The sequence below is a fragment of the Panthera leo genome, chromosome C1 (genome assembly GCF_018350215.1).
Source record: "Panthera leo isolate Ple1 chromosome C1, P.leo_Ple1_pat1.1, whole genome shotgun sequence".
Lineage (NCBI taxonomy): Eukaryota > Metazoa > Chordata > Mammalia > Carnivora > Felidae > Panthera > Panthera leo.
Genome location: NC_056686.1, coordinates 100934446 through 100960782, shown reverse-complemented (window position 1 = coordinate 100960782; position 26337 = coordinate 100934446). Strand labels below are relative to the sequence as shown.

The 26337-nt window shown below is 38.8% G+C and overlaps 1 pseudogene; it reads right to left on the bottom strand.

Annotated features, from left to right (window-relative positions):
* Nucleotides 1–427: 427 nt before the first annotated feature.
* LOC122225957 overlaps nt 428–26337 on the bottom strand; it is a 79538-nt pseudogene continuing 53628 nt past the window's right edge.

Here is a 26337-nt window from a genome sequence, read left to right as displayed (position 1 = left end):
TGGCCACAGCCTTATTCTATCAGTTCAGCATTTTTCGTCTGGGTTCACCTAGTGCAATGATTATTAACCAAGGGGGATTTTGATCTCTAGGGGACAAATGGCAAAAGCTGAAGACATTTTTGATTGTTCCCACGTGGGGAAAGCATGCAGTTAGCATCTAGGGAGTAGAGGCTAGAGATGTCGCTAAATATCTTACGATGCACAGGGCAGCTGCCCACAAATAAAGAATTACCCTATTCAAGATGTCAGGAGTGTGAGACTGAGAAACCCTGCCCTGATATGATCAGGAATTGAAGCCATGCAATTGCAACGGGGTGACCTGGCAGGCAGGTGGCATGATTTACCACCTCAGCATTAATGGTTGCAGAAGCATTAGCCCTTTTTGCTGGTGAAGGGAGCTGAGGTCAAGGCCTTGGGGTTATAGCTTTCATGACTTGGCAAACTGTTCTGCCAGCATTGACCACTTTAAGCATTTGACTCTATCAAGCTGGCTTCCATTGAACTTTTCAGGGAGCTGGGCTATGGGGAAACAAGTCTCAGACAAATTAACTTTAACTCTCAGAATAAATCTGCACATTTGTCCTGTGTGGGTGATTCAGTTATTACCTTTCTGAGGGAATAGAGTCTCAGGGAAATTTAAGTAGCTTGTTCAAGGTTCCAGAGTGGTGGTGACAATTCAATCCAAGAACATTTTGGCTCCAAAGCCCTAGTTTTAAGTACCTGTAAGGGCTTTGATATCTCCACATCCTCACCAACACTTTGGTCTTTTTTTTTTTTTTTTCATAATACGCATCCTAACAGGTGTGAGATTATACCTCATTGTGGTTTTGGTTTTCATTTCATGATTACTGATGTTGAATATCTTTTCATATATCTACTGGCCATGGCATGTCACTTTTGAAGAAATGTCTATTTAAGTTCTTAGCCAATTTTTAATTGGTTATTAGTTTTTTAATTACTACATTGTAGGAATTCGTTATATATTTTGGATATTAACCTCTTATCAGATACATGATTTGCAAATATTTTTTCCCATTCCACACATTTTCTGTTGTATTTCCACTTGTCATTTTTTGCTTTTGTTGCCTGTGCTTTGGTGTCATTTCCATGGAACCATTGCCAAAACCAGGGTCATGAAGCTTTTCTCCTATGTTTTCTTTTAGGAGTTTTATAGTTTTAGGACTTATGCTTAAGTCTTTATTTTGAATTCATTGTTTTTTTGTGTATGCCCTAAGGGTCTAATTTCCCTTCCTTCCTTCCTTCCTTCCTTCCTTCCTTCCTTCCTCCCTTTCTTCCTTCCTTCCTCCCTCCTCCTTCCCTCCTTCCCTCCTTCCTTCCCTCTTCCCTTCCTTCCTTCCTTCCCTTCCTTCCCTCCTTCCTTCCTTCCCCTTCCTTCTTTACTTCCTTCCTTCCCTTTCCTTTTCCTTCTTTCCTTCCATCCTTCCTTCCTTTCCTTTTCCTTCCTTCCTTCCTTCCTTCCTTCCTTCCTTCCTTCCTTCCTATGTGGATATATAATTTTCTGACACCATTTATTGAAGAGACTGTCCTTTCCCTATTCTGTATTCTTGACACCCTTGTGGAAGATCATTTAACCATACATGCATAGATTTATTTCTGGGATCTCTATTCAGCTACATTGGTTTTTATGTCTGTCTTTATGCCAGTACTCCTCCCCCCCTCGACAATGCCCACACACACAAATAAGATATATCAGATGTTGGTGAGGACATGGGGATATTGAAACACTTGTACATTGTTGGTTAGAATGCAAAGTAGTACAGCCACTATGGAACAGAGAATGGAGCTTCTTTAAAAAGTTAAAAATAGAAGTACCATATGATCCAGCTTCTGGATATATATCCAAAATACGTGAAATCAGGGTCTGAAGAGATATTAACACTCGCATGTTCACTGCAATGCTATTCACAATAGCCAAGGTATGGACACAACCTAAATGTCCACAGAAAATGAATGGATTTTTAAAAATGTGGTATATACATACAATAGAATATTTTTCAGCCTTTATTTATTTTAAAAAAATTTTTTAATGTTTATTTATTTTTGAAAGAGAGAGAGAGAGAGAGACAGAGACAGAGACAGAGACAGAGACAGAATGTGAGTGGTAGAAGGGCAGAGAGAGAGGGAGACACAGAATCTGAAGCAGGCTCCAGACTCTGAGCTGTCAGCACAGAGCCCAGTGCGGGGCTCAAACTCATAAACTGTGAGATCATGACCTGAACTGAAGTCAGATGTCTAACTGACTGAGGCACCCAGATGCGCCTATTTTTCAGCCTTTAAAATAGAAGGAAATACTGCAAAATACAACAGCATGGATGAACCTTGAGGATATTATGCCAAAGTCACAGAAGGACAAATGCTGCATGATTCCACTTATATGAAATATATAAAACAGTCAAACTCATAGAAGCAAATAATAGAATGATGGTTCCCAGGGACTTGAGAGTTGATAATCAATGGGTTTAAAATTTCAGTTAGGCAGTACAAATAGATTCTAGAGATCTGCTATACAACATTGCACTTATATATAGTAACACTATATTGTAGTTAGTGTTTTTACCACAAAAAAAGAAGAGGGAAAAAAAAAAAAAAACCTCTTTATAGCACACTGTCTGTCATGGATCCAAAGAAGATCAGAGTTAGACCCTAGAGATTAACTAGCTTGGTGATTTTCACATTTATTTTCATGAATTAAAAGGAGTTGAACTTTTTTTTTCATAGATTTATTACCCGGGAAATCTGAAATGTCAGATAAATAAAAGTGATGGACTAAATGGGTTCTTCAGGAAACGGAAATCTTATTGTTTGGTGGAAACACTCTTTCATTTACTGAGAACTTCTCTGTAGAAGTTGCTTTATAGTTTGAGAAGTATCACTTGGAAACCCACAATGTACTTTAGAAGCATCATCATACAGATGAGAAACTGAGCTATAGAATCAGGAAATGAGTTGTTTCAGTCTACATATGTATCTGCTTGCATAGGCTCAGTTTAGCTTCTGGCTTTCTAGTGTTTCTTTTATACTACGTGGTGTCTCTCTAGAGCCACTGCACCTCAGGCAGGATTGCTCCTTATCTTCAGAATTGCTTCTGCTGTATTACAAATTTGCATCTCTAAATAAAATTACTAGCTCAAACACAGATATCCTTTCAAACTCCTTGTTAGGCTCATTCCTTGGCATGGATATGGGGGAGGCATGCCCCATAACTGAAGTAATGCCAGTGGGGGTCATCAGGGCAAACGGGAGGTGCCTTTTCAGAGGCACGCTTAATCCAGAGCGGGCAGCAGAATCGCCTGCCCAGTGCTCAACAGAACAGTTCTTAAAAAAAAAAAAAATCTTCCCAGCATATGTCCATGTAAAATGACATGAATATCTGTGTTCCTCTCTGTTCTTCCTTCCTGCAATGGATACACCCTGAGGTGAGCCCCCCAAAAGTCATGCTCTTGTACAATCCCTAACCCTTGAGTGTAGGTAGAACCTGTGATTTGCTTTTACCCAATGGAATGTGACAAAGATGATGGGCAAGCCACTCCCTGATTACATTATCTTATGTAAGAGTCCATCTTAACAGACTAGAGAGAGATTCCTCTGCTGACTTTGAAGAAGTAAGCTGCCATGTTGTGTGAGAGTCTATGGCAGGGCCTTGTGTCAAAGAACTGAAGGTTGTCTCAAGGAGCTGCAAACCACACCTGGCTCACAGCTAGCAAGGAAGCAGGGACCTCAGTCCTACGGTCATAGCAACTGTGTTCCTCAACAACTGTGTGAGTTTGAAAGAGGACTCCAAGATACAGAAAGGAATGTAGAAAGAAACCTTCATCTTAGGCTTGTGAGAGCCTGACAAGAAGACCCAGCTAACCCATGCATGGACTCCTGACTCCCAAAAAGCAGGAGATGTAAATGTTTGTGTTTGAAGCTGCTACATGTGTGGTAATTTGTTATGCAACAGTAGAAAACAAATGCCATTCTTTCTTGGCTTGGTCTAATCCCTCCACTAATTCTTTTGGCTCCCTCTTCTCTTACTCTATCTAGAACCTTGTTTCATTAATTATTTTCTCATTTTCTCTTATATTTGAGCTTGCCTTCTAAATTGTGCAATTCTCTCTCAATATAAGTATTCTCGCCTTTTACAAATCAATTAAAATTTTTTTCTATTTAAATGTGTATCTGAAAAACAAAAAAACTTTTCTTGAACTCCTTTTCTCCTCTTGGGAAGAAGCTGACACAGTACTTCTCTTCTTCTTGAACGTCACACTAGTTGAAAGAGCAATCTCCCTGTCTTCCCCTTCCATCATTCCTCAATCCACTATAGTCTAGCCTCTATTCTCACTACTTCCTCTTAGGGAAATGACCTCCAGACACATATACCACGCTGCCTATTGGCTAACTCTTAGATGGTTTTTATCATCTCAAACTGAAATCTCCAAAATGAACTCATTGTCTTCATACTCTATGTTAGTTATTTATTGCACAAGAGATATTCTCATAACAAATTACCCCCAGATGTAGTGGCTTAAGACAACAAACATGTCTTATCTCCTAGTTTCTGTGGGTCAGGAATATGGACAAAGTTTAACTGGTTGACTTAGAGTCTCTCAAAAGGTTGAAATCAAGGCGTCAGCCAGGACTGCAGTCATCTCTTGACTGGGGAAGGAGCCACTTCCAAGCTCACTACTTGGGTAGGCATCAGAAAATTTACTTGCGGTCTCTTTCATGTGAATTGAGAGCCTCAGATCCTCACCAGTTATCATTTAGCAAGCTGGTTGGCTCACCGTGTAAGCCTCTCCAGTGGGCTGTTCACAACATGGCAGCTGCTTTTTCTCAGAGTGAGGGTTTGAGAGGGAGAGAGGGAGAGAGAGCAAGTAAAATAGAACAAGCAAGACTGGTGTCACAGCCTTTACTTAATCTTGAAAGTGGTGTCTCATCACTTGTCATTGAAAGGCCCAGACCTCACTCCCTTACTCTAGGAGTGGGGATCTTTGGGAGCCATTATAGAGGCTGCCTACCCCACACCCAGACTGTCTTTCTGTCTACATCTGTGTGTGTGGAATCACAGTCCTTTTCCCTGAGCCTTTGGAACCTTTAGAATAATCCTTGCTTTTGCCCTTTCCCCACCTCCCCAGTCTTATTTGATCTCCTAATCAAAATAAATTATATCTTCATACTCTCTTTAAAGTATTTATTCCTCTCAATTCTCATTTCTCTGTAAGAATATCAGATATGTGTGTGTGTGTGTGTGTGTGTGTGTGTGTGTGTGTGTGCGCTTATTATATGCCATCAAGGTGTAAGCACCATAAGGGAAGGGGCTTTAGTGTGTCCTCTCTACTGATCTTTTTCCAGTTCCTAGGCCAGGATCTAAGACATAGTAGACATTCCAAAATATTGTTAAGTAAATGAAGGATTGAGTTCCAGACACACTTTTGGACTGTTTTCATACATTAGTTTTCAGTCCTCAGAACCCTATGAAGTCGGCGTTTTCACCATTTTATAGATGAGGAACTGAGGTGTGGAAGTGAAATAATTTGCATGAGTTATGCAGGGAGTAAGAACTATAAGTAACATTTTAAAAGGCTTAATAAACTGTAAAACACTCTACAAATGTGAGTTGTTATCATTATTATCTTTTGCTCTTGTTTTGAGCCTCTTCGTCTTCCTAGCCTTCTCCCAGTTCACTCATGCTTCATATGGAGACAGGAGGAAGCACAATTCCAAGAAAAGAAGGGAAAGTAATAATATTAAATGGCTGCCAAGGGATCTGAGCAATGGTTTCAACAGGCTAGATCTGTCCAGCTCACCAGGGTGGCCATTCCCTAACTGGGATGCTGGGCCCACCACATGCTCCTTTACAGCATGAGACAAGCGATGACACAATTTAGTGTTGGTGTTCTGCCTCATCGAAGAGATGGCATTGTCATTATTCATTTTGGAGAACAGCCTGCAGTGCAGAAAGAAATCATGTCAGACAGAAAAGGAGAGTCTTTCAACATAGTATTCCATCCTGAGGGAGAGAGAGCGAGAAAAGAACCAGAACAAGTGGGCGATACTGACTTTAGATTCCATCCCGCAGCGGCATCACTCAGGCTGATCCTGAACTGTCGTCCTCCACCCTGTGAAGAAGTAATCAGAAAGTGATACTTAACACTAACTGAATGATTTCCAATTTGCAAAGCACTTTTATACATATTTTATCTCATAATCTCTATAATCATGAAGAAGGCAGGGTAGCTATAATTATTTCCATTTTACAGATTAGGATTCTGGGGCTTTTCAAATTTGAGATTTATTCAGAGGCCTGGTTGATGTGAAGTCAAATGTATTTAGTGCCTCTTTCCAGATAATTTGCATATATTATTTTATGAGCTGCTCACCATAAAACTGTCAGGCATTATTGTTATCCCTGTCTTACAGACATAGGAGTTAGAGCCTAAAGAAATAAAAGGTGTCTTGCTTAAGGTCACGCCACCAGTATATGGTAGAGCTAGGTTTGGAACCAGGTATTTTAATTCCCTATGCCCAACCTTCTTTCCAGTAAGCAAATGGTATATTTAGAGAGAGTAGGCTTGGAGTTCTAAGTCTGGTGACCTAAAAGAGAGAGGAGAAGAAAAGAGAAAATGAAGAGTTCATGGAGGAGTAGAGAGAAGGAAATAGTATGAGGAAGGGAAAGGTGAATCATTTAGGAATATCATTTAGGAATGCATTGGGATCTCCAAAAGGAATTCTTCATTTTGGATTTAAGCTTTTAAGAGGGGATAGGATGATACCTCCAGTTAAAGCTTGAAGGAAGTCAACTTGTTCTATTGCTTAGAGCCCTGAGAGATGACCCTCGGAGGAATCTCAGCCCCAGAGTGTCCCCATGGAACACGAGAACACGAGAACAATTGCACCAAGAGTCCCTGAAATATGTAAGATGAATTGTACGGTGGGTTAATTGTCCACATAGCTAAAGAAGGTGAAGGGATGGGCAGTTACAGTTCATAGCATCCGTGTTTACCAAATAATTTAGTGCCTAACTGTCCTCTTGCATTATCCCTTCAACTTTTTTCTTTTTGTTTAAAACCAGTCCAAGAAAAGCCTGAAAGGAGAAACTTCCTTTTGTTTTTAGACATGTTAACGTCCAGGGAAGACCAGGAGAACTTGTTCAGACTCCTACGGCTCTAGACTCTAAGTGTGAAAATAAAGCAGCAGGTCTAAATATAATCCTGTGCTCGAAGCTAAGCAAAGGCCAGAGGTAAGCTTTTATGGTCAGATCCCTTGGTGCACTACAGCTCAAAACCATCTCAGTAGGTAATTCTAAATTCTCAAAAAATATTTGCTGCAAGCTAGAAAGTGAGTCTAAGACATTGTCGCTTAAACATATAATGATGGAAGAATGTTTAAGCTACCTGGCATGTGTAGTTAAGCCTTCAACTAGCTCAGCTTTTCTCACTGAGGGACCCCTAAAGACTCTGCCTTTGCCTTAATTCACTGTCATGGCCCCTGGGAATGAAAGATTAGGAAATTGAGTTGTGGGGCCATTTAACTGCTCAGCCACACAGCAAGTCCCCAGGAGAGCCAAGGTTAGACCTCCCCTCCCCACCTCACACTCCCAACTACACCCTCCATCTGAAGCTCAGCTTTACTCACCCAGAAGGGGAAATTTAAATTCAGCCTTTACTTGAATCTCTCTCTTGAGCCACCATTTTATTTATTACTTCTTTTGTTTTTCTGGACAGTTATCTGACCAATAAAGGTTTTAGCCACTTCTTGACCATCAGTATCATGCTAGGTGCTGGTTCAGGGCTTGGAGTGTGTAATGGGTTGAGTTTTGTCCCCTGACCCCAAATCTGTATGTTGTAGTTCTAACTCCCAGTGTCTCAGAATGTGACCACATGGAGATAGGGTTCTTAAATAGGTGATTAAGTTAAAAATAGGTCATTAGGTTTGGTCCTAATCCAATGTGACTGATGTCCTTATAAGAAGAGATGCAGACCTATGGAGAGGGAAGACAATGTTAAGATATAGGGAGAAGACAGCCATCTATTAAGCCAGGGAGAGAGGCCTCAGAGGAAACCATCCCTGCTGGTATCTTGATCTCAGACTTCAGACCTCCAGAAATGTGAGAAAATAAATTTCTGTCATTTAAGCCACTCAGTGTCTGGTACTTTTTAATGGTAGTCCTAGGAGATTAATGTAAAGGGTGAGATATTAAAGTCTGAGTAGGAAATGTACATGGGAAGGAAGCATTGTCCGCATAACCCAGAATGAATGGAAATATAATTATTCAGTGTTATTTGGGCCCAAAGTTTTAAGGGAGTGAAAGCTTTGGCTAAATGTGTGAAGAATTGTCCCCTTAATCAACATTTTAGTGTTTAATAAGGTTAGAAAGAAACTTTCACACAGATTTGAAGAAAAAAGAAGTCACAAAGGTGGTAGTGGTGTTTGAAACTTAGGAAGGATATTTAGATGGGTCCTGTATTATGTACAGCTTTAATATTCTTATTAGTTTAATATTAGTTCTTAGGTTTGTATAGGAAAGGTAATATAACACAGTGGTTAAAAGCTTGAGCTCTCAAATAAACAAACCTGCATTAATTCCTGCTGTATATCCTTGGTGAATTTCTCAAATTCCATTTCCTCACCTATAAATGGAGATAAAATAGGTACTATATTATGGGGAATATATGTGAAGCACTTAAAGTACCTGGAAAGTAGTATTGAGTGAGTAGTATTAGTGAGTATTAGTATTTTTGAGCTTCCACTGATAGCAGTTGGTACCTATGTCAGTAAAGGAATAAATTCATTTGTATTTACTACCTCATGGGAAGAATGACCCCAAATAGGTGGAAGACGTCTATGGAGGAGTGGGATTATTTGGTAGCCATTTTACCAGTGTGCCCATGGTGGTAGTGCCGAAGGGGTGTGTGTGTGTGTGTGTGTGTGTGTGTGTGTGTGTGTGTGTGTGTGTGTTTGTGTGTGTGTGTGTGTATTGGGGATGGGGGGATGTAGTGATTATGGATGAATGATATGCACATAAATCTTACAACTTTTTAGTAGAGAGCCTGTTGGCATTCCTGCCTTCTCTTTTGCTGGCTGCTTCCTTAAGTCACAGCCTAGCATACTGGGAATAAGTGGCCCCTCAATGCCCCATGATAATTGTCTTAACTGATCATGTTCTAAGAAAGCCTTGGTAAGTCTTTTCATGAAGCCATTTCTAATAACAAAAGCCCAAATATCAGGACCTTACTCTCCCACCTAAATGAGTTTGCTTTTTAATTCACCAAACAACTCCATGTCTGTTTAGATGGGAAATGAAGAGAGGGCAGGGCCCAGACCCCAGATTGTTTTACTTGGTGCACAACCCTGGGGTGGTGGATCACCAGGATTGGAAAGTGGATTGTTGAGGAAGTATGGAAGAGCTTCTAGGTAAATGCATGAGAGAAACCCAGGATGAGGAGAGGACAAAACACCAAAAATTATACGGCTTTTAAAAAAGTTATTTTAAAGTTGAAGTATAATTAACATACAATGTTACGTTAGTTTCAGGTTACAACTTAGCAATTTGACATTTATATACATTACAAAAATGCTCTCCATGATAAGTGTAGTTACCATCTTTCGCTGTTGCAGTATTGTTGACTATATTCCCTGTGCTGTACTTTTCATCTCTGTGATTTATTTACTTTATATCTGGAAGTTTGTACCTCTTAATCTCCTTTTAAAAAATCTTTATCTGTACTTTTATCACTTGCATTAGGCTGGTCTTCTTGAGATGGATGAAGGTTCAAGGTGCTGATCTACTGGTCTTCTTGAGATGGATGAAGGTTCAAGGTGCTGATCTAGAGATAGAAAGGTTAGAGATAAATGGATTGCAGAGTGTATGAAAACGTTAACATAATTTAATCTTGTTCATACCCCTTCCATTGTCAATACTTGTTAGCTACCTGATCTTAACAGTAATTCTACTCTCTTCCTTCCCTCCTATGCCTTGCCTTCATTCCCTTCCCTTCCCTTGTCTTCCCTTTCCTTCCTATAAATCATTCAAATAAAAAAATCTCATCCTTGCTTCTAATTTCCTTACCTCTCTCATGCAATAAGTCATAAGATTCATTAGAGTCTCTAATATAGATATTGACTGTGTCATAGCCAATTCAACCAGTGACTTTGGCACTGCAGTTTTTCATCCTCTAAAACTCATCTTTAATTATAATACCCCCACTTAAAATATTCAATGAGCGCTCAACACCTAGAAGATAAAATATGACCTCTTTATATTGACCTCAAAAGTTCAAAATTTAGTTCTCACTTGACTTTTCTGATGTCAAGCAGCTAATACTGGGGCTCTGAATTCCTGAACTCACCAAGTACCTTTGTACTTGCGTGTCTTTGTTCAAGTTACCAGTGGTGTCTATTAATGCCCTTTCTGTCTTGTTACGTTTCTCCATTTTCTCAAAGTATGAAACCTCCACTAAAAATGGTGGTGAAACCAACAAATAAAAGCCCACAGTGCTGAATTTATTGCTTACTTAAGACAGGAGGTATGTTTTCCAGTCGAAGTTTCTTTAAGCAGGAAAGACTGTTGATCATGTATTAGGACTCAACGGCATGGAGTTCAGAGATTGATGGAAGTTCAGAGTTGTAAATAAGTTATTATCAATGGTTGAAGTGTGATTATGTGAGGAAGACTTATTGATTGTATACTTCCAGAAGCAGGTCATTGGAATGAGCCCATTCGTGATCGGCTGACCTTCAGGAGCAGGTAGTTTTCAATAATTGGTTGGCTTACAGAAGTGTGTTCACAAAGACAAGTTGACTTTGATTTGAGTAAATACGTTTGAAACCAATTCTGATGGCTCCATAGCTACAGACTTCTTATTTATTGATTAAGCAGGTTTAAAACTGATTCTGGTGTCTACTTCCATCCTTGCTGTAAGAACAATTGGTCTTCTAGGAGTATGGAAATTAATTTTTTTTCAGTCTTCCTTTAGGTTCTCTTCTAGCTAAAGCTTCAAGAATGACATAAGTATTCTTCATATTTCCACTATCTCTTTGAAGATGAGGTTTTGTGTGTAGATATCTGAATTTCAGTTGAGTGTTGACAAGCATGATTTTATCTTGCGCTCATTTTTTTTGTTGTCGTTATTTGGTCAATCATCTGCTGGAAAAGTGGCTGCATGGAAACATTTAAGACTTGAAAACATATTAAACAATTTGTGTGACAAATATAATTAAAGTATTCTAAGAAGGAACCGATAGTCACTTTAAATAATAAACACGACTTCTCAGGTTTGACCGAAAAAGCAATCCCATTGACTCTTCAGGTCTTCCCTAGATGGCCAGGTTGCATTTTATTTTATTTTATTTTATTTTATTTTATTTTATTTTATTTTTTATTTTAGAGAGAGAGACAGAGTGTGAGTGGGGGAGAGGGACAGAGAGAGAGAGAGACAGAGAGAAAGAGAGAGGGAGGGAAAGAGAGACAGAGAATCCAAAACAGGTTCCACACTCAGTGCGGAGCCTGACATGGGGCTCAATCCCATGGCCCTGGGATCATGACCTAAGCTGAAATCAAGAGTTGGCTGCTCAACCGACTGAGCCACCCAGGCGCCCCACCTTTTATTTTAGCTTAGATATAGATTGCCCATGTTGTTAATCCAGGTACAATATGAAGTATTAGAAAGGGGGAAGATTTCCCCTGATTTTCCAGAAGAAAATCTAAGGCTATTTTCTTTTCCATAGTTACTTGGGCAAAGGAGTTTAAAAAGGTTACCTGTATACCCAGGGTAAGAGCTATGTTATTTACCACGGCAGCCAAAGTAAGGAACTTATTTTTGATGACCGTATCAAGTTTTTCAGCTTCTACAGTAAGATCATTAACCTTTGGAGTCTGTTTTACCAATTAGTGTTTATTTTCTTGGGAAGAGTTTTATCCATACAGACTTCTTGTAGGAAACATTTAGGGTGTTAGGGAATTATACACTAGAAATGATCTACAAGTGCCGCAGAACAATTAGTCTTGGTTCTGTGTTGGCATTGAAGATGCTGATTTCACCATAGGAAAAGGAACTCAGGTACTTTATGAGATACAGTTAACCTCAGTGGAACTTCAGTATATTATCTCTAGATGTTATCATGACAGCAGTAATAGTTGCATCCTGATAACATCTGTATCATCTTCTATTGCAAGGACATTTTACTTTATTTATATATTATCTATAAGTTGTATCATTACTGGCAAAGTCAGTGTAACATGTCTTTATACTGTTTTAACAGATTGGCTGCACTACAAATACCCAAATTAGCTAAATTATAATTAGACTAATGATTATCTCTAATAAAGCCTAGACTTAACCCAGTTTATTAATAAGAAAATCACGATGGGCTATTAGAAACTAGTAAAAAGGAATGATAACACCCAAAGGAATGTGAACAGAAACATTCACATGACTGTTTGGAAATCAGAGCTTTCAAGTGTCTAGACCAGCAGTTTACAAATTACAACCTGTGGGCCAAATCTTGCTTGCTGTCTGTGTTTATAAATAAAGTTTTATTGGCACACAGCCATGCTCATTTGTTTATTTGTAGCCTATAACAGCGTTTGCACTACAGTGGCAGAGTTGAACCATTCTGTTAGAGACCCTCTGGACCAAAAGAGCTTACAAAATTTACTATTTGGTCCTTTATAAAAAATTTTTGCTGACTAGACTAATTGTTCCAATGATCTTGGGTGGAAGCTGTCTACAACTTCCAAATATATTGGGCTCGGTTAGTAGTCAACTTACATGGACCATTTGACTCTGAAGTTTCCCCATGGAACCTCAATTTAAGGTCTCCAATTCTTCCAAATGCTGAGTTTTTTCTCCTTTGGGTTAGGACAGTGCCTGCTACATTGAAAGCATGTGATAGATGTTGTCAAAGTGGCTTTAAGTGCTTGCTGTGCACCAGACATTGATCTCAGTGCTGTCAGAATACAGGGGTGATGCAAACAGAGAGCTTTTATCCAGTAATTGTATGGGACACAAGTTGAAAAATAGCTCTAATGTAAGATAGAAAGCTGTAAGTCTCATAAGAGAGTTATAGATCAAGGGCTATGAAGATTCAGGAAACAGGAAGCATTTGAAATAGGCCTTGAGGAGATGAGGAAGAAGGAGACTCCTGGCAAATAGACCATCATGAAGAAAGGCATAGTGGTGCGATATCACAGAGCATGTCTGGGGAGGAGTCAGTAATCTTTGTCTACTAGTAAATAAGGTACCCAGTAGGAAGCAATAGAAGATCCAGGGGAAAATGAATTATTTTTTTTCTGGGATCAGATTTACACAGCAGTGTGCTGGGGCTGGTTCATGCCTGTTAAATATTCAGGAATCTTTTAAGCTGGCTGTTAAGTCTTTGGTAGCTTAAAATTGGCCATGATGACAGGAAGAGAGCACGAGTGATTGAGGGCGAGGAGAAATAGAAATACTATTTCTACTATTTTTACAATTTCTACTAAGAATTTCTCATGACACCAGTGTATGGCACAGGTCTAGGCAGAAATTATGTATATAGCTCAAACCCTGGATGAATAGCTTTTTAAAAAACTGTTTAACTGAGAAAGTGTGCTTGGGAAAACCCAAGGAAGGAATATAAGAAATTAATCAACTGTTACCTCTTGTCTGTGGGAGTTAGAGTTGATTTTATATCTCAGCCTTTTATATTGATACAGTGGTCTCATGTTTCTTTTTCAAGAAAGGTGCATAATAATATCACCCAGGGTGACTGTGAAAATTAAATGAAATAAATGGTGCTTCCAAACTTTCCTAATGATAATAATCGTCTGTGATGTTATAATTCATTAAGGGAGGGAGGGAGGGACAGAGAGAGAGAGAGAGAGAGAAAGAGAGAAAGAGAGAATATCACCTGGACAAGCACACAACTTCCTGGGTCTCATCGCAGATCCCTTAATGAGAATGTCCAGGACAGGGGTCAGGGAAGTTGTTTGTTTAACAAGAGCCTCAAGTGATTCTTATTGGGAAAATTTGGGGAAAAAATGAGTTAATATATATGAAAATACCTTACAGTACAGTGACAAGAACATAATTGGGGGGAAATGTTGAATGAATGAACCACTTATCAACAAAGCAGTATTCAGCAAACCATTACATGTTCCTTGACTCAATCTTCCTCTTAACGTATTCAGAGGAATTGTATTAATACCTATTACTGAGTAGAGCTTGGGAGAGGATTAGAGTCTATCACTGGAAAAGGCCTGGAAGGAAGTGCTGTGTCAACACCAGCTGTTAGGTTTAATTGGTTCACTGGAAGTAGGCAGGTCGAGAAATATTTGTCTCAGAGGCTACCCTCTTAGAGAGAATTGTGTACAGAGGTTGTAAGCTCTAAAAGACCACATGGTGCTGGGGATATGGGCAGTTAGGGAAGAGCAGAGACCGCAGTAATGCCCAGCAGCTGAATGTCAGAACTTCAGGGGCCAGGCAGTGAAGACAGGAGAGCTATCCCCAATCTGGAGAGCAGTAGGTCCTGTCCCATTGACAAATGCTTGCAGGAAGAAATGCTTGAGTTTTCCAGGTGAAATAATCTAGTCCCCAGGAAGAGGATCATTTTTTATGGCCAGGAACGCCCCACTGACAGTTCTGTCTAGGGAGTCATGAAGAGGGATGAGGCTCAAAGACAGGCACCCCAGGGCCTTTGCCCTTCGCCATCAGGAGCACATGATGGAGTCAGCAAAGTTGAACCCCTGCCTGAGTAGGATGAGGACAGCCCACCCCAGGTTCTGCAAGGGTAGCTCATTGCTTCAAAGAAGGTCTGAAAACATCTGCCAGTGGGGAGGAGGTCTGCTCTGAGCAGGTGCCCATCACCACTGCTTAGGACAGATATTCTCCCTTCTTTCTGCCATCTTCATACTTCACCACCCACCCCCCCAATCCAGTTAAGAACCTCTGTCTCTGAATGGTTTCCCTAACCCTTCCCGTTTCAGTTTCCTTCTCTTCCCTGTATTCTGTTTAGTTGTTGGAACATCGCTCAATTTAGTGGCCACAGAACAGTTTAAAAAGCATGGATCTAAAAGTCAACTTTCTTCTTTCCATGGTTGTTTTATATTTTGAGTGTTTCAGCCAAAACAATCTTATTATTTAAAATTTCTTTAATGTTTATTAATTTTTGAGAGAGAGAGAGAGCATGAGAGCATGATCAGGAGAAGGGCAGAGAGAGAGAGAGGGAGACACAGAATCCAAAGCAGGCGCCAGGCTCCAAGCTGTCAGCGCAGAGCCCGACATGGGGCTTGAGCTCATGAGCCATGAGATCATGACCTGAGCCAAAGTCGGACACTTAACTGACTGAGCCACCCACGTGCCCCCAAAACCACATTATTATTATTATTATTATTATTATTATCCATTTTTTATACAAGATTGTGCATGTGTTTTACTTCTTTGGTTACTAATAAATCATTGTATACACAGAAAAATGTTCTTTACTTTCCTCTGGCCCTCTTCTAACGTGGTAGAAGAATAAAACTTAATTATCTATAAAGGGGCACGATATGGGTCACCCGTAAATACCAGATAATTAAAAAGTGATATGCTTAAAACTCCAGTTGTTTAGTTCAGTCTGATACCACATTGAATATTTCCCTCAGCTTTCCTACCAGCTAGGAGGTGGAGAATAACTACCAGAAACATGCTGTAGAGTAGAGAGAGTCTGTGACTAAAATGTAAATAGTAGTGTATATTGGCCATGGAAAAGTCACAAAATGAAAAATTTCCTGGGATATCAAGAATTAACAGTACCAGGACATGGTTTCCTCTGGGGAACTTAAAATAATGATAATTTTTGAATGTAGGAAGCAATTCCTGTTCAGTAGAAGAAACATTTTACATATTAATTGTGTTTTCCTCAGAGGGTAGAAAAGTAGTACAATAAAATCTTCATTATTCAGAATTTGTGATTATTTGTCTAGGAAATGGTCTAACATTCACCTATGTCTTTACTGTCATTAAAGAATAATTTGAATACAAATGTTCTATGATGGAGTTATCACCTGGAAATATTAAAATTGTTGGAGAGAATCTTCTGAAGAAATGTTTAATTACATTTAAAAGTTTATTGTAGGGGTTCCTGGATGGCTCAGTCAATTAGGCGTCTGACTTTGGCTCAGGTCATGATCTCATGGTTCGTGAATTCGAGCCCCACGTCGGGCTCTGTTCTGACAGCTCAGAGTCTGGAGACTGCTTCAGATTCTGTCTCCCTCTCTCTCTGCCCCTCCCCTGCCCATTCTCTCTCTCTCTCTCTCTCTCTCACAAAAAATAAATAAACATTAAAACAGTTTTTAAAGTTTATTGAAAATTATCTTATCTCTTATGCAAAGATCCTTAGGAATATAGATAATTGGAGTAATTTTATAAGGATAATTTATAAGAATATAATTGTGTTCTTTTTTTTTTTTTATAATTGTGTTCTTTTAAAAGCTTCTGCAATTTAGCCACCTTGTTACATTAGCCTTCCCCACTTAGCTTGCCTTTAAAGTATTTTCCAGCTCTTCCTGCACTCCGATCAGTATCATGGCAAAGTTGAGGTTGACAGAAATCATGTAACAATAATAATGGTGATGATGCAAATAACTCAGAGACTTTCCCTACCTAACCTAATTGTGTTTGAAAATTATACTAAACTTATTTGCTGATAATCTAATTTCTTTGGGGCCTCTCTGACTTTTCAGGATGGTTGATTTATACGATTAACATAATGACTCTGGGATTGTGAATAGCCTGAAGTCCCTCTTCTCTGTAAAGGATTAGTGAGTGCTGTGAGTCCCCCTGGGAGAGATGGTCCAACCCATGTCAGACTGGATGGGAGGTTTGTGATAAAGAGGGTGAAGGAGGAAGGGATGTAGATTTCATCATTACCCAGAATGAGGTTGAGGAGGGATAACTTACAGCATGCAGCTATCCAGAGGCACCAAGATCAAAGGCTGACTGCCATGTATCCAGGAAGCATAGGACTGTGCAGGGAAGAAGGAGGAAAGCAGATGTTAAAATCAAAGAAGTCTGAAAAAGGTTTGGTAAATGGCTCTAAATGGGCCACAGGGGACATCTTCATAGGAAAAGTTGAGAGGAACCCTGACAGGTTCAGGAGATTAGTTGATTTCTTTTTTTCTCATCTCTTCCTTTGCCCCTCAGTCTTCTTCTACTCCCCTCTCCCCACAGGACCAACAATTAATTGACTAAACCACAAGAGGTCCCTGGGTAGATGTTGACTTTCATCACTTTACCTTCTTCCTCTATCAGTTGGGCTAAAGATGATGGCTGCAATGAAAAACAGGTCATGCCCTAGCATGAGAGAGGGAAGTAAAACTACTTCTCAAAGGAAGAGAGAAAAATACGGAGCTGGCATTTATAATCTCACAATAGAACCAGGAAACTTCTCTTAATAATCCATAGAACTCTTGTCATCTTTGGGCATCTCTGTTTGAGCCCTCTCAGAGGTTTACCAGGAATCCCAGCGTGGGAGGGATCTTCTTTCTGGTATCAGCTGCTCCAGCCCTGCCTTCTTGCCCTGCCCCTGAAGATGGGGGCAGTGCAGCAAGGTTTTGCAGCCACATACACCTGAGTTGGAATCCCAGCTCTAATACTTGCTAGCTATGTGACCTAGAGCAACTGACTTCACATTTGATTCTCAGTTTTGACACATCTATCTTGCAGTATTGTTATGAGGATAGAAACATTGTATAAAATATTGTAAGTAGACAGACCTTGCTTGGGAAGGTGATATAATGGCTGAAAGCATCAGTTTTTTTTTTTTTTCTTCTGTCACATGGGGATAACCATAGTATTTACCTTATAGGATTACTGAGTAGATTACAAGAGATAGAATGACACTGTGCTTAAGGGTACAGGCTCTGGGATCAGACTGCAGGTTCAAATCTGGCTCCATTCTCATTGGCTGTGTGACTTTTGCGAGGTATTTAATCTCTTCTTGTGTAGGCTTTCCACTCAATAGCATGGGGATAATAATAGCATTTAATTTATGGGATTATTGCATGGACTAAATTAGGTTTTATCTTTAAAGCAGTAAGAACAATGCCTGGTATATGCTAAACATTATTTAAATGTTAAATTTAAAAATACTGAGATTTGGTATATAAAACATTTTAACACCCTATATCTAGTACATAATAGCTAGTGATTATTGTATCATGGCTTTGTTTAGTGTTAAACAACTTCTCTTCACATGAATTTTGAAAAGGTCTACAGTGAAATAAGCCACAGATTTATAAATCCAAGGGTGGTAGAACATACCTAAAGATCATCTTGTGTGGTGGTTATAAAAAATGACCCTAAAATTCTTCAGCTCTTATCAAGAGGTGAGGTTTATATTGCCTCCCATTGAATCTGGGCTCTGTAACTACTTACATATCATGATGTGGATGTGATGTTTCAACTTCCTGTCTCTTGTGCTGCTTGCTCTTAGAACTCAGCCACTGTGCCCATATGAGAGAGACAGATGCCTGTAAGTTGCTGAGCTCCCAGCCCACATGTGAATGAGCTTCCTTGAAAGTGCATCCTTTTTACTCCAGCCCTACCAAGGCTGACCCTACATGAAAGATACTGGCTGTTCCTGCTGAGCCCTGCCCAAATGATAGATTTGAACAAAACTTTTGTTGTTTTGGGGAGGTTTGTTAGGCAACAATAGATAGGTATAACATCTAGTTTGTTCCCCTCTGATGTTTACATCTCCTCTACCCTGTCACTTATCTAAGCTCTGCTTGTCTGTCCAATCATTCAACAAATATTTATTCAGCGTTTATGTATCAGACATTTCCTAGGCACTGGGGAATGCATCAGTGAATAACAAAAAGGTCTTGGCTGCAGAATTCTTCATTCTGTAGAGGGGAGAAAGACAAAAAAGTAAAAGAATAAATTATATAATGTCTGGGATTGATAGGTACTATGAAGAAAAAGGAGATGGTATAACGAGTGATGAGACGCGTATGTCTTAGGGAAACTTGTTGCCATTTTAGCCAAGGTGTTGGGGAAACACCGTCTAATGAGGTGATACTTGAGCACAGATCAGAATGAAATGAGGGAGCTGGTTAGATAGATCCCTAGGGGAGGAGAGTTCCTAGCAGAAGGACAAACAGTGTAAGGTCTGTGGCAGGAGCACACCCACACGTTCAAAAAATGATAAGGAGGCCTTTGAGTTTGGAAAGGAATGTGCAAGGGGCAGAAGGAGCTGAGAGAAAGTGAAGGACTTGGAGGCCACGTAAAGGAAGTTTAATTTGATTCTCAGTGAGATGAAAAGTCATTGGAGAATTTTGATCATTGTATTTTTTTATTGAGGTAAAATTTACATGAAACAAAATGCACACAGTTTGATACGCTTTGACAAATGTATACTCCAATGTGCTTAACCAATCATCACAAAAAGTTATCTTTTGCTCCCTATCCATCAATCCCCCTCCCTGTCTAATAGGAAACCACCATTCTGATTTTCACCACTGTAGGTCACTTTTACTTATTCTGGAACTTAATATAAATGAAATTTTACAAAGCGAAATTGTATAGTGCATACTATTTTTTATCTGCCTTCCTTCACTTAAAAAATGTTTTTGAGATTCATCCTTGTTGCATGCATCAGTAGATTATTTTTTTATTGCTGATTAGTTCTGTGAAAATATCACAGTTGGCTTACCCAACTGCGACATTTGGACATTTGGGTTGTTTCCAGTTTTTATCCACTACAAGTAAAACTTCCGTGAACGTTATAGCACATGTGTCTTTTTGTGGGTATATATTTTCATCTCTTTTGAGAACATGCCTAAGGGTAGGATTGGTGGGCCATAGAGTAAATGTCTGTTTATCTTGATAATAACCCAAACAGTTTTCTCAGCTTTTGGTGTCATTGTGTACTTCCACCTGCAATGTATGAGAGTTCCAGGTGTACATTTGGAGTTATCAGTTCCCTCTCTTTTTCCCTGACTTTTTTTTCCCACAGGAGTCATTAAATCCCACATTCTTCATGCTTTACCACAGGGCAAGATAGAAAAAGAAGGTTCTGAGAAAAGATGATAAGTTCCTAAAGAGAATTGCCTTGCTTTTATGGTTGTTTACATGTGAAAAATCTGTCGAATGGAAATAAGCTCTTAATCTTCATTTTTGCAGTGCAGGTCAGTATTTGACAAAGATTCTTTTGCAAGACAAAATTCTCATATGTAGCTCTTCTATTTTATTTTTCAGAAAATGTGGGTTATTGTTTTTTGTAGTATAACTTTTATATATTTCAAAACAATAAGTTATCACTCTTTGTTCTTTTCCATGTCATGTGATCTCAGTTTCTTTCAACATTTTCATGTAAATATGATTTTCCAATCCTTTTAATCATGTGTGTGACTGTTCTCAGAAGTGCTTCTAAATGGACTACATCTAGTTATTCAGTTGAATCAATAGTTTCAGGTTTCAAAGCAGTGATTTCAACTGTAAATTTACTTTAAGCATCTCTCTGCATTTATGTGTATGTAAGCCAGTGTGAATTGGTTTTCATGGGTTCTACAATATTTCTACTTATACTCTTTCCAAGAATGAAGCTATGAGTGATCTCCAGCAACATGTGTGCTCTGTGTATATGTGGAATGTTACATCGTTGAATAAACACAGCTGCACTTATTAAATCGTATGACCACACAAACACACATACATGCACATACACACACACCCTTGCACACACAAAGCATTCAGGTAATTCACAGGGTGTTTATTTGAAGAGGTTATGGTGTGGCCACTCAGGTATGTTCATTTGCCTGGTTTATTAGGCTCTTGTGCGGTTTGGTGATATAAACGCCCTTCCTTAGGTTTGTAAGTGTCCTTGCTGCAGAAGTTCTTTCCCGCTTTCATCCTTTACGTTACCTTCTTTTCTCTTCCAGGAGGTGAAAAAAAAAAAATCATCCCATACATGTCCTGTGTAAATGGGCTGGGACAATATCTAATAAATGCAAAACAAGAAAACCATTTTCAGATGTGAGAATACTATATGGGAAGCCATTTAACAATTTAGGTTCTCATTTTTGAAAATATTGTATTCAAATTAAGGGAGTAAAGAACTCGTTTGATGTGTTTCCTAAGCCTCTGACCATTTTCCACTGGGTTAAACACTCATTAAGAGAAGTGATTGAGCTCTTATTATATAAATTCCATTCCAACAAGAAGATTATGTATTTACTATATTGAGTTATAATTCATCATTTTATGTGTCTGTCTTTCCTAGCTGGTGATAAGTAAGAACCAGTGCCTCATTAATCTGTGACATCTCTAATAAGAAGGTGGGTCCTCGGCACATAGTAATTCTCCCCTGCCCCCCTCCCAAATGCCATACCAAATGAATGAATTCCACTAGAATCTCAAAGCCAGCCCATGATAGAAGTAGAGGGCAGAAGACTGAACAAAAAGCTTTTTGTCTCTACCAGTCTGATGAAACAGCTCTTGTCAAGGCTACCAATCAGCTCCATCGTATTAAATCCAATGGCAAATTATCAGTGCTATTTTTTTTCCAGCTGCTCCTATTATGCTGTGTTGTCACTGTTACCCCACCACCCCATGCCCCACACTATTTAGCCTTCACGTAATAGTCAGGATTTTTCTTCTAAAACACAGAATATATTGTGCAGTCTTCTGCTAAAAACCTTTCAAAGTCCTCCCAATTCACATAGAATTCAATCCAGAGTTCTTACCATGATCTTTAAGGCTCTACAGTTTTTGCTCCTGAGTGTATTTCTGGCCTCATCTGCTGCTTCTCCATTGCTCACTCTGCTGCAAATGCCCTGGTCTCCTTGCTGTTCCTCGAGCTTGCCAAGCATATGCTTCCCTCAGCGCTGTGCACGTGCTCGTTTCCTGTAATTTTCTTTTCTCAGAATCTACATGACTTACTCCCTACTTCACTCAGTGTTATATTGTCCTTTTGTGACAATTCTGTCTAAAATAACCTCATTCTCTATCTAGGTCATTGCTTTATTTTCATAATACATACCATTACCTTCTATTAAATATCTTGATGTTTGTTTTTTTTTGTTTTTCATCTTTTTACTAGAATGTAACTTCTTGGTTTCAGGGACTTGGTCGGCCTTATACACTGCGGTTTCCTGGGAGCCTAGAACAGTGTCTGGCAGATTGGAGGCACTCATAAAGGTGTGAGTTTTTCATATTCACACATATCCACATATTCATTTATTCACTCATAAATGAATGAAATAGAAGTCTATTGTCCACTTATTTTCTTGAATATGGTTTAAGTGATCCTTCAAAGCCTCAAGAAATGGCTTCTCCCTATATCTCTTAGTACACAATGCTGACTTTTGGGAAGGAAGTGGGCAAAGATATGGAATCAAGAATCTTCCTGGAAGGAGAAGAAATAGATGCCTTTGAGGTTCGGTGTTACTATTAGGAATAACCTGATTAGATGGGGGGTGGGAGGGCGGGGAGGGCGGGTGATGGGTATTGAAGAGGGTATCTTTTGGGATGAGCACTGGGTGTTGTATGGAAACCAATTTGACAATAAATTTCATATATTTAAAAAAAAGGGAATAACCTGATTAAAAGTCACTGGAAGAAAAATGCATCAAGGGCCCCAAAAATAAATTCATAAGGAGAAAAGGAAATTTCTGACTTTTGGTGGGGTTTTTGGAAGCGAGTTGGTAAAAGCCCAATTTGTGGCTACAGCTAGAATAGCTTTCCGAGGCTCAGCTACCCTTGCCCAACTGACCTGCTTCAGAAAGAATGGTCAGGCTTAGGCATGTAAGCTAAACATAGCCATAACTTTATGAGTCCTGAGCACATTACACTGCCTAACCAGTGAAGGGGATAGCCATGAATAAAAACTCATCAGACTGGGGAAGCTGGGGGTTTCAGTCGGTTGAGGGTCCGACTCTTGGTTTCGACTCAGTCATGATCTCACGGTTTATGAGTTTGAGCCCCACATCAGGCTTTACACTGACCACTTGGAGCCTGCTTTGGATTTCTCTGTCTCTCCCTCTCTCTGCCCCTCCCCAGCTTGTGCTCATGCTCTTCTCTCTTTCTCTCTTTCTCAAAAAAAAAAAAAAAAAAGATAAATAAACATAAAAAGTATTTTTAAAAACCCTCATAAGATTAAGTAGTAGCAGCAGAAACAATGGCAACTATACATGGTAGCCATCCAGTCCTTTCTCTGTCTTGGCATTTGGAAGCAGGATTTACTCCTTTGAAATAAATAAGTACCCAGGTTTCTTAGAAAATTTGTGGGTGAGACCTTAAAATACTATGGGTGCATTTCTTTGTTTTTCTTTCCCAAAAAGCTTAACCCAGAGGTAATGCCCAAATATTGGAATCAGTTAAAACATCAGTGCATTAAATAACTTTTAAAGAGTTACTGTAGTATCTGTTTTCTTTTTATATCTTATTCTTTGGGCATTTCAATCTATAAGTCAATTAAATCCTTTTGGAAGTTAGTGGGACACAAAATGCAAATACATGTACTTGATTATTTAGATGACCGTCTGACCTTATGATTTTATGATTTTTCTCTAAGTCAAATGGGAAGTCAGGGTGAGAGATAGAAATCAGATTTTGTGTGTGCATTTCATGTCTTTTCCTGGATTTTCACATGGAATTCTAAATTTGTATAACATTCACGAATATGTGTTGAATACAAAACATTTTATTATACCCTAACAAAAGGCTATTTAGAGATGTGTAGTATCTCTGTTAATGCAGCATAACACCTATTGCAAGAGAAGCCTTGTATATTGTTAGGAATAAATCTTATAGTCTTGATTTCATAATTTCACAGGCATAAAGAAAAGTGGTTTTTAATATATTTTTTAATGTGGGGATCACTCAAAGGCCCATTAAGACTGGGAATGTCAGCCTCCAAGCATCAGATGAGAATGAAAAGTCCCCATACAAACAATAAGGCCATGCTTGTGCATTGCAAGAAGATCCCCCATGGAATAGTTGATTCAGAACTCTGACCATATCCTTGATAGATTGGTGGTCAGTTGGTGGCACATGATAATCCATGGGATCTTCCAAACCTCCAGAATAACCAGGTTGTCTAAAATGTCATTAGTCTTTGCTGTTGTTATCTAGTTTGAATGAAGCAAAGGTATACTGTGCTTCAGGTAATGATAAAATAAAATAAATGTAAGTTTTGATATGAATACAAACTAAAGCAAAAAGAAGGATATCGTCATAAATCTGCATTTATTCATATGGGTTCTGAATAAAAAGATAGATGACAGGATTGGGAGATAAAATGTTGAATAAAGAGTAAAAGAGGGGCCTCTGAGTGGCTCAGTCAGTTGAGCATTCGACTTCAGCTCAGGTCATGATCTCACCGCTTGTGGGTTCCAGCCCTGCGTCGGGTTCTGTGCTGACAGCTCAGAGCCTGGAGCCTGTTTCAGATTCTGTGTCTCCGTCTCTCTCTCTCTGTTCCCCTCTCCCACTCACACTCTGTCTCTCTCAAAAATAAATACTAAAAATAAAAAAAACATTTAAGAAATTTTTAAAGAGTCTCTTATGGTTTGCTTCCTGTTTTTATCTTATTTTTCCTTCCCTTCCCCTATGTTCATCTGTTGTTTCTCAAATTCCACATATGAATGAAATCATATGATATCTGTATTTCTCTGACTTATTTCACTTAGCATACTATCCTTTAGTTCCATCCACACAGTCGCAAATGGCAAATGGCAAGTGACAGCTTGGAGCCTGGATCCTGCTTCAGATTCTGTGTCTCCCTCTCTCTCTGCCCCTCTCCTGTTCATGCTCTGTCTCTGTCTCTGTCTCTGTCTCTCTCTCTGCCTCTGTCTCTCTGTCTCTCTCTCTCAAGAATGAATAAAACATTACAAAATTTTAAAATAAAAGAGTAAAAGAGAGATAGGAAAAGCATACAGTGTAGTGTGTTCCAGAAAAACACTGCTATTAATAATAATAAAGAACAGTTTGCTTAAGACCTTAATCAGTTGCATCTCCTTGAGGTAGTATTCCAATTCTGATTCTGTTTTTTCCCAGACTCATGAAATCTACCTCCCTCTCTGGTTTAATGTCTCCTTCCTGATATTTGCCTGTTTTTAATAAACTTTATTAACTATCTCTTTTAATTCCCTTTGTAAAGTCCTAAAAAATGAATTGTTGCTTCAATAATCAGCAACAGTAATCAGTGACAGCAATAATCAGCAGGCCATTTTGTTGTGTCCTAAATACAGAAATCAAGAGGAAATGTATTCAGTGTTTTTTTTTCTTCAAGAAATGTAGTTAATTAAATAAATTGGATTAATTATACAAACAATATATGGAATAATTCTCTAACCACCCCAAACTTTTAAGTTAGTAATTCATTAATTCACTTGACCATTTTTGAGAATCTGCTCAATGGTAATTCCAGTGTTGTGTTTGGAAGGGTACCAACGATGATCTCTGTCCAATGGCCTTGTGTGTAATGTGTGAGGCAGACCGATCAGTCATTAAGGAAAAATAGTAGTAGAAGGGCATTTTCACTTTTCACCACCTTTTACATTAATATCAATTTTATTAGAAAATGGGGAAAACTTGTTTTTTTAATCAACTAGTTGATTGACTTGACCTGTGAATTCAATCAAAATCATTAAGCAAGTAAACAGCTTTAGAGAGAGCCATACTTGAATGTTTTTGTAGTTCCTACTATGTTAAATTTACAACCGTTACCAATTAAACTTTCTAACTTTCAAATCAGTTATTGAGTAAATAATACTTAACAGGTACTGAACATGTACTGAATCAATGAATAATTATTTCATTCAATAATTCATTGAAAAATGATTCTGAAATAATTGATTTCATTCCTTCTATCATTGTAATGTACCTATGAATCATCTGCTAATCTTTTATTATTTTTTTAATTTTTAAAATTTGTTTATTCAAATTCAAGTTAGTTAACATACAGTGTAGTATGGGTTTTAGAAGTAGAACCCAGTAATTCATCACTTACATATAACACCCAGTGCTCATCCCAACAAATCCGCTCGTTAATGCCCGTCACCCATTTAGCCCATGATCCCACCCACCTCCCCTCCAGCAACCCTCAGTTTGTTCTCTGTATTTAAGAGTCTCTTATGGTTTGCCTCTTTCTCTGTTTTTATCTTACTTTTCCTTCCCTTCCCCTATTATCTGTTGTGTTTCTCAAATTCCACATGAGTGAAATCATATGATATTTGTCTTTCTCTGCCTGACTTACTTTCTTTAGCATAATACACTCTAGTTCCATCCACATTGTTGCAAATCGCAACATTTCATTATTCTTGATCACCCAGTAGTATTCCATCATATATATACACCACATCTTTATCCATTC